We start from the raw sequence: 9,720 nt of genomic DNA on the forward strand, positions 1-9,720 counted from the left end.
AGTTGTAGAATTTTTTTCTTTCTGTTTTGTTGGAATTTTGAAAGAGACTGCAGAGAATATGTAGATAGCTGTGGGTAGTATGGATGTATTAATAATATTAATTCTTCCAGTCAATAAATATGAAATATGTTTCCCTTGTGTCTTTTAAATATTTCTTTCATGAGTGTCTTGAATGTTTTCATACATAAATCTTTCAACACCCAGCTTAAATTTATTTCTAAGTATTTTTTTTGGATGCAATTGTAAATGGGATTATTTGTATTTCTATAATTTGTTTTGGTGTATGGATAGGTAACTGAGTTTTATGTATTCAAATACAGCATACAAAATGCATGCTATGTTTTACAGAATAGACAATTTCCCCCCCAAATAAGACATACAGAATGCCCGGGAAGTATATGACAAGATGCTCAACATCACTATCAGGGAAGTGAAATCAAAAGTACAACATACACCACCTCGTTCCTGTTGAAATGGCTTTTACCAAGAATTAAGAAATAAGTGTGATTGAGGATGTGTAGGAAATGGAGGTCTAATGGATTATTTGTAGGAATCTATATTGGTGCAACTCCCATGGCATACCTTCAGGAAATTTCTCAAGAAATTTCACAAAGAACTGTTATGCGCCCATTAATCCCACTTCTGGATATATACTCATTTCTGAATATATATTCAAAGGAAATGAAATAATCATCTCAAAGAGAAATCTGTACTGCCATGTTCATTGCATCAATATTCACAGTAGCCTAGAAACCTATTATAGGAACAATCTAAATATCTGTCAGGAGGTGAAGAGATTAAAACAATATGATGTAATATATATATATATGTGTGTGTGTGTGTGTGTGTGTGTGTGTGTGAATTTTATTTATCCATTAAAAAAGAAAGACATTCTTCCATTTGTGGCAGCATGGATGAATTTGGAAGGCTATATGCTAAGTTAAATAAGTTAGAGAAAGACAGATACTGTATGATCTCAATTGTAAGGAATCTAAAAAAAACACACAACAAAACTGGAACTCAGAAACAGAGTAGGAAAGTGATTGCCAAAGCTTGGATGGTGGGGGAAATAGGGATGGGTTTGTAAAAGGTTATATACATTAGGGGTGGCGACGAGAGGAGTTACCCGGAGCCGTGGCTGCGCGGGCGCAGGAGGGCCTAGAGCTATCCCACATTGAAGGTCAGGAATGGCGGTGGTGAGGAGATACCCCTCGTCCAAGGTAAGGAGCAATGGCTGTGCTTTGCTGGAGCAGCCGTGAAGAGATACCCCATGCCCAAGGTAAGAGAAACCCAAGTAAGACGGTAGGTATTGCAAGAGGGCATCAGAGGGCAAACACACTGAAACCATACTCACAGAAAACTAGTCAATCTAATCACACTAGGACCACAGCCTTGTCTAACTCAATGAAACTAAGCCATGCCTGTGGGGCAACCCAAGATGGGTGGGTCATGATGGAGAGATTTGACAGAATGTGGTCCACTGGAGAAGGGAATGGCAAAGCACTTCAGTATTCTTGCCTTGAGAACCCCACAAACACTATGAAAAGGCAAAATGATAGGATACTGAAAGAGAAACTCCCCAGGTCAGTAGGTGCCCAATATGCTACTGGAGATCAGTGGAGAAATAACTCCAGAAATAATGAAGGGATGGAGCCAAAGAAAAACAATATCCAGCTGTGGATGTGACTGGTGATAGAAGCAAGGTCCGATGCTATAAAGAGCAATATTGCATAGGAACCTGGAATGTCAGGTCCATGAATCAAGGCAAATTGGAAGTGGTCAAACAAGAGATGGCAAGAGTGAATGTCAACATTCTAGGAATCAGCAAACTAAAATGGACTGGAATGGGTGAATTTAACTCAGACGACCATTATATCTACTACTGCGGGCAGGAATCCCTCAGAAGAAATGGAGTAGCCATCATGGTCAACAAAAGAGTCTGAAATGCAGTACTTGGATGCAATCTCAAAAACAACAGAATGATCTCTGTTAGTTTCCAAGGCAAACCATTCAAAATCACAGTAATCCAAGTCTATGCCCCAACCAGTAACACTGAAGAAGCTGAAGTTGAACGGTTCTATGAAGACCTACAAGACCTTTTAGAACTAACACCCAAAAGAGATGTCCTTTTCATTATAGGGGACTGGAATGCAAAAGTAGGAAGTCAAGAAACACCTGGAGTAACAGGCAAATTTGGTCTTGGAATACAGAATGAAGCAGGGCAAAGACTAATAGAGTTTTGCCAAGAATGCACTGGTCATAACAAACGCCCTCTTTCAACAACACAAGAGAAGACTCTATACATGGACATCACCAGATGGTCAACACTGAAATGAGATTGATTATATTCTTTGTAGCCAAAGATGGAGAAGCTCTATACAGTCAGCAAAAACAAGACCAGGAGCTGACTGTGGCTCAGACCATGAACTCCTTATTGCCACATTCAGACTTAAACTGAAGAAAGTAGGGAAAACCACGAGACCATTCAGGTATGACCTAAATGAAATCCCTTATGATTATACAGTGGAAGTGAGAAATAGATTTAAGGGCCTAGATCTGATAGATAGAGTGCCTGATGAACTATGGAATGAGGTTTGTGACATTGTACAGGAGACAGGGATCAAGACCATTCCCATAGGAAAGAAATGCAAAAAAGCAAAATGGCTGTCTGGGGAGGCCTTACAAATAGCTGTGAAAAGAAGAGAAGGGAAAAGCAAAGGAGAAAAGAAAAGATATAAGCATCTGAATGCAGAGTTCCAAAGAATAGCAAGAAGAAATAAGAAAGCCTTCTTCAGTGATCAATGCAAAGAAATAGAGGAAAACAACAGAATGGGAAAGACCAGGGATCACTTCAAGAAAATCAGAGATACCAAAGGAACATTTCATGCAAAGATGAACTCAATAAAGGACAGAAATGGTATGGACCTAACAGAAGCAGAAGATATTAAGAAGAGGTGGCAAGAATACACAGAAGAACTGTACAAAAAAGATCTTCATGACCCAGATAATCACGATGGTGTGATCACTGACCTAGAGCCAGATCCTGGAATGTGAAGTCAAGTGGGCCTTAGAAAGCATCACTATGAACAAAGCTAGTGGAGGTGATGGAATTCTAGTTGAGCTATTTCAAATCCTGAAAGATGATGCTGTGAAAGTGCTGCACTCAATATGCCAGCAAATTTGGAAAACTCAGCAGTGGCCACAGGACTGGAAAAGGTCAGTTTTCATTCCAATCCCAAAGAAAGGCAATGCCAAAGAATGCTCAACCTACCGCACAATTGCACTCATCTCGCACGCTAGTAAAGTAATGCTCAAAATTCTCCAAGCCAGGCTTCAGCAGTATGTGAACCGTGAACTTTCTGATGTTCAAGCTGGTTTTAGAAAAGGCAGAGAAACCAGAGATCAAATTGCCAACATCTGCTGGATCATAGAAAAAGCAAGAGAATTCCAGAAAAACATCCATTTCTGCTTTATTGACTATGCCAAAGCCTTTGACTGTGTGGATCACAATACATTGTGGAAAATTCTGAAAGAGATGGGAATACCAGACCACCTGATTTGCCTCTTGAGAAATTTGTATGCAGGTTAGGAAGCAATAGTTAGAACTGGACATGGAGCAAGAGACTGGTTCCAAATAGGAAAAGGAGTTCGTCAAGGCTGTATATTGTCACCCTGTTTATTTAACTTTTATGCAGGGCAGTGGTACCCCACTCCAGTACTTTTGCCTGGAGAATCCCATGGATAGAGGAGCCTGGTTGGCTGCAGTCCATGAGGTCACTAGAGTTGGACACGACTGAGCGACTTACCTTTCACTTTTCACTTTCATGCATTGGAGAAGGAAATTGCAACCCACTCCAGTGTTCTTGCCTGGAGAATCCCAGGGATGGGGGAGCCTGGTGGGCTGCCGTCTATGGGGTTGCACAGAGTCGGACATGACTGAAGTGACTTAGCAGCAAGAGCAGCAGAGGAGTACATCATGAGAAACGCTGGACTGGAAGAAACACAAGCTGGAATCAAGATTGCTGGGAGAAATATCAATAACCTCAGATATGCAGATGACACCACCCTTATGGCAGAAAGTGAAGAGGAACTCAAAAGCCTCTTGATGAAAGTGAAAGTGGAGAGTGAAAAAGTTGGCTTAAAGCTCAACATTCAGAAAACGAAGATCATGGCATCCGGTCCCACCACTTCATGGGAAATAGATGGGGAAACAGTGGAAACAGTGTCAGACTTTATTTTTCTGGGCTCCAAAATCACTGCAGATGGTGACTGCAGCCATGAAATTAAAAGACACTTACTCCTTGGAAGGAAAGTTATGACCAACCTAGATAGCATATTCAAAAGCAGAGACATTACTTTGCCAACAAAGGTCTGTCTAGTCAAGGCTATGGTTTTTCCTGTGGTCATATATGGATGTGAGAGTTGGACTGTGAAGAAGGCTGAGCGCTGAAGAATTGATGCTTTTGAACTGTGGTGTTGGAGAAGACTCTTGAGAGTCCCTTGGACTGCAAGGAGATTCAACCAGTCCATTCTGAAGGAGATCAGCCCTGGCATTTCTTTGGAAGGAATGATCCTAAGCTGAAACTCCAGTACGTTGGCCACCTCATGTGGAGAGTTGACTCATTGGCAAAGACTCTGATGCTGGGAGGGATTGGGGGCAGGAGGAGAAGGGGACGACAGAGGATGAGATGGCTGGATGGCATCACTGACTCGATGGACGTGAGTCTCAGTGAACTCCTGGATTTGGGTATGGACAGGGAGGCCTGGCGTGCTGGGATTCATGGGATCACAAAGAGTCGGACATGACTGAGTGACTGATCTGCTCTGCTCTGATCTGATACATTTTAACATATTTAAATTATAAGGTCTGAGGATCTAATGTACAGCATGATGATTATAACTGTTAAAATTGTGTTGTATAATTGATGCTGTCTAAGAGAGTGAAACTTACCTGTATTCGCTTCAAAAAATAAAAGTAAACATGTCAGATGATACCTATGTTAAGTTCAGTTCAGTCGCTCAGTGGCGTCCGACTCTTTGACACCCAGTGAAGTGCAGCAGGCCAGGCCTCCCTGTCCATCACCAACTTTCGGAGTTCACCCAGACTCAAGTCCATCAAGTCGGTGATGCCATCCAGCCATCTCATCCTCTGTCGTCCCCTTCTCCTCCTGCCCCCAATCCGTCCCAGCATCAGAGTCTTTGCCAATGAGTCAACTCTTCGCATGAGGTGGCCAACGTACTGGAGTTTCAGCTTAGGATCATTCCTTCCAAAGAAATGCCAGGGCTGATCTCCTTCAGAATGGACTGGTTGGATCTCCTTGCAGTCCAAGGGACTCTCAAGAGTCTTCTCCAACACCACAGTTCAAAAGCATCAATTCTTCGGCGCTCAGCTTTCATACATTACTTAATAGAAAGGGAAAATCTTTTCTAAAATATATGTAAATAAAGATCAGCACTATGTCAGAGGGGTAGGTGGAAATAGCAAGTATACTGGACTGGGTTGCCATTTCCTCCTCCAGAGGAGCTTCCTGATCTGGAGATTGAACCATTCCCTGTGTTGCCTCCATTGCAGGCAGATTCTTTACCTGCTGAGACATCAGGGAAGTTATAACAAAATTACCGTATGTCCTAGAAATTCTACTATTGGGCATATACCCTGAGAAAACCATAATTCAAAGACACGTGTACCCCAAAATTCATTGCAACAGTGTTTAAAATAACCAGGACATGGAAGCAATCTGTATGTGCATTGAGAGAGCAATGGATAAAGAAGGCGTGGTACATCTATACAAGGGAATTTTAAGTAAGCTTTAAAAGAAGTGAATTTGGGTCACTTGAGCTGGTGTGGATGAACCTACAGCCTGTTATGTAGAGTGAAGTAAGTCAAAAAGGGAAAACCAAGTACTATATATTAATGTGTATATATGGAATCTAGAAAAATGGCACTGGCTAACCTATTTTCAGGGCAGAAAGAAAAACATAGACAGAGAACGTGTTTATGGACACAACAGGGGAAGGAGAGGGCAAGTTGAATTGAGAGAGTAGCATTGACACATAGTACATTACCATATGTAAAATATTAATAGATGCCAGTGGGAAGTGGCTGTGACACAGGAAGCTTACCCAGTGCTCTGTGACAACCTGGAGAAGTAGGATGGGGTGCAGGTGGGGGGATTCAAGAGGGAGGGGATATATGTACTTATGGCTGATTCATGCCATTGTACAGCAGAAACCACACATTGTAAAGCAATTATATTCCAATTAAAATAAATTAAAAAAATAATATATACATATATCAAATTATCCTGTCTTTGGAAGGAAAGTTATGACCAACCTAGATAGCATATTGAAAAGCGGAGACATTACTTTGCCAACAAAGTTCCATCTAGTCAAGGCTATGTTTTTTCCCAGTGGTCATGTATGGATGTGAGAGTTGGACTGTGAAGAAAGCTGAGCACCGAAGAAATGATGCTTTTGAACTGTGGTGTTGGAAAAGACTCTTTGGAGTCCCTTGGACTGGAAGGAGATCCACCCAGTCCATTTAAAGGAGATCAGTCTGGGTGTTCATTGAAGGACTGATGCTAAAGCTGAAACTCCAATACCTGGCCACTTCATGCGAAGAGTTGACTCATTGGAAAAACCCTGATGCTGGGAGAGACTGGGGGCAGGAGGAGAAGGGGACGACAGAGTATGAGATGACTGGATGGCATCACTGACTCAATGGACATGAGTTTGAGTGAACTCCGAAAGTTGGTGATGGACAGGGAGGCCTGGCATGCTGCGATTCATGGGGTCACAGAGTCGGACACGACTGAGTGACTGAACTGAACTGACACTTTAAATATCTGACAGTTTTCTTTGCCAATTCTGTCTGAAAAAATACTCTGCTTATTAGTCACTATTCATGACATTTGATTTATATATGTTGGTGTCTACATAGGAAAAAGAAAAAAAAAAAAGAACTGCAGTATCTACTAAGAAAGGCAAAATGGAAACTTTTTCAATGTTTAAATATCACTTAAGCAAAAGCATTAATAATTAAGTAGTTATCAGTGGATGAATAGCCCCTCAGCCTATGGCATCACCTTTAACTGGACCCTGCTTCTCCTCTTTCTTGTGCTTTGGTAGGTTATTTATCTTTGAGGGCAAATTTAACAAGTCAGCTTCCATACAAATGTTATAATTGGGTGCTTTGTCCCCAGAGGTGACAAAGAACCTTATCAGTTGAAACTGCTTGTGTGAAATAAAAGCCTGCCCCGTATCATTCGTGTTTTTAAGGAGATCCAAAAAGCTGAGGGTAGCACTGAGAGAGAGGTTTTGTTTTCCAAGCTGGACTCCTCTTGTCAGGACTAGATTGGGGGTGTACAAAAGTTTTCAGGCTGCTTGAGCAGCCGTGGCTGTCTTGTGCTTGCATACATATGCCCATCTCACACACACACAGTCCCCACATAATAAAAGACTGGCATGAAAGGAAACTCAGCTTCCCATTTTCCAGTGATTGAAGATAAAAAATTTAGACTGATCTTGTTGCCCCAATTCTCTTCTTTTAAAAGTAAAATGTGAATGAAAACAGTGAAAATCCCACACTAAACCTTCAAATCAGAAGAGAATTCTAACATTCCTCCTTCATTTTCTTAAAATAAAAATATTCAAAAAAATATAAATACATAGACATCATATATTCATACAGATATACATAAAGGGTAGCTGAAGGATCTTCTAACCAGGATGTCATTAACTTTGGTGTGGAAGGTCTCTGACAGTGTTATGATAACCAGTCACTGAAAGGTTTGACATTTTTCATGGGGCTGAATATTCTTTTTCTTCTGGACACTTCAGATCATAAAGCCTTTGTGGGGCTACACGCAAAAACCAAGAAACTTGCTCTTGTTTTGCTATCACCACCTCTGATTTTTGAACCTTTGGGGGTGTCTTATAAACAGAAGTCTCATCTGAAATGGCTGCTGTTAAAATGTCCATGCATTGCATTTGGAAAGATACTTTTATTATTTGTTACCATAATAGCTGGAATTTTCAACTACTTTGCCATTCTGTAGGAAATTTTACATTTTTAAATGTGAGTGTTTGTATTAAAGTTATAGGGACTTTGCATAAGAGTTTTAAAAAATTAATGCTTTGATCAAATTTTGGAACTAGAAAATAGGATTGGGGTGACAGGATTTCTCTCAGTCCTTTTGCTTGGTTCCAGAGTGGGAACCACATCAGATGGTGACCATTCTGCTCCTTATACAATTCCTGGGAAGTCAGGCCACAGTCTCCTTTAATGATCCACCCCAGGACTCAACAACCCAGATTGCTGAAATTTCCTATTATATATACCTTGAAGCTTGAAGTCATTCCATGTTTTCTTTTCCATTTTCCATGGAATTTGAAACCTCTCTAGTCTAATAATTCCTAATACACTTTGATGTGATTATTAAATGATCTTGAACCTATTTTCTAAAGGTAAGCCATCTTAAGCATTTAGCATTTCTCATGTCTTCCTTTGCACTCTATCTTTTGTATACTTTGGCATATGAATAAATATTCATGATTGACATTGTTTCAAAGCTTCATAATTTCCAAAGCAATTTTTATATCCATGTTGGTCTTAGTCTCATTGTGATAAACAAGGAGACAAGGGTTTCATGCACTTAAGGAAGAAAGAAATCTGGGAAGCAAGGAAGGAAGTTAAGGTGATGTGTAATGAAGGGTTGAGTAGATCAGGAAATGTAAGAACATGAAAGAACACGTAAGAACATGAAATAATGGCATGTGTACGTATTTCAGTGGCCAAACTAAGTAAGAACGATGGGTCTACCAAGAACAGTTGCCCTTTTCTGATTCACTAATTTTTGTAGCAAAATCAAAGCCTCATATTTTTTGCAGACTCTTGCCTGATTGAATCCCGTCCTGACAAAGTTGGCACACACCTCTGCACACAGGTGTGTACACAGACCTTGACAAGTGAAATGAGCCAATTTGCATTGTGCCTACCAATGGCTCTTTGGTCTGCCCCCCTTTCCCTTCAATTTTCTGTACTCTTCCTGCATGTTCTACCGGGTAGGATGTGGGAAATGGGTAGCTCAAACACACACATTAAAAGTTGTAGGGATAAAGTTGACTCCATTACAAATTAAAGTTACACTGCTGGTTCAGCAGTAAAGAAATCGCCTGCCATGCAGTTGACCCGGGTTCGATTTCCTGAGTGGTGAAGATCTCCTGGACAAGGAAATGGCAACCCACTCCAGTATTCATGCCAGGGAAATCCCATGGACAAGAGGAGTCTGGTTGGTTATGGTCCACAGGATTGCAAAAGAATCAGACACAAATTAGTGACTAAATAACAAAATCAGGGAAGTCTTTCCCCATCATTCTCTCTTTCTGGCCACTGCTGAATATGATTTGAAAACTGGAGATTTGGAGTTGTAATTGAAAATCAGAAATACATATTACTTTTCCAATTGAAACAGCAATCTGTGAACTCAGTCCATGAATGTTTAAAGTCTCAGAACTTCATTAAGTTGTGATGACTACAGTGAGACAGTCAAGGTTGAGAAATAGAAGCTCAGCCTTCTCTCCCCAGCAAGACAGCTGCCAGATGACGCTGTGCTCTGAGCTTGCTCTCTTGGCCTCTGTTCTGCTTGTCTCCTGCATGTAGAGCAAGAAAACTTAAAAAGCTATTAGGGTTTTGGGGGGTCAGATACCCAATGGCAAAAA

Source organism: Bos javanicus, chromosome 23, assembly GCF_032452875.1.
Source record: "Bos javanicus breed banteng chromosome 23, ARS-OSU_banteng_1.0, whole genome shotgun sequence".
NCBI lineage: Eukaryota > Metazoa > Chordata > Mammalia > Artiodactyla > Bovidae > Bos > Bos javanicus.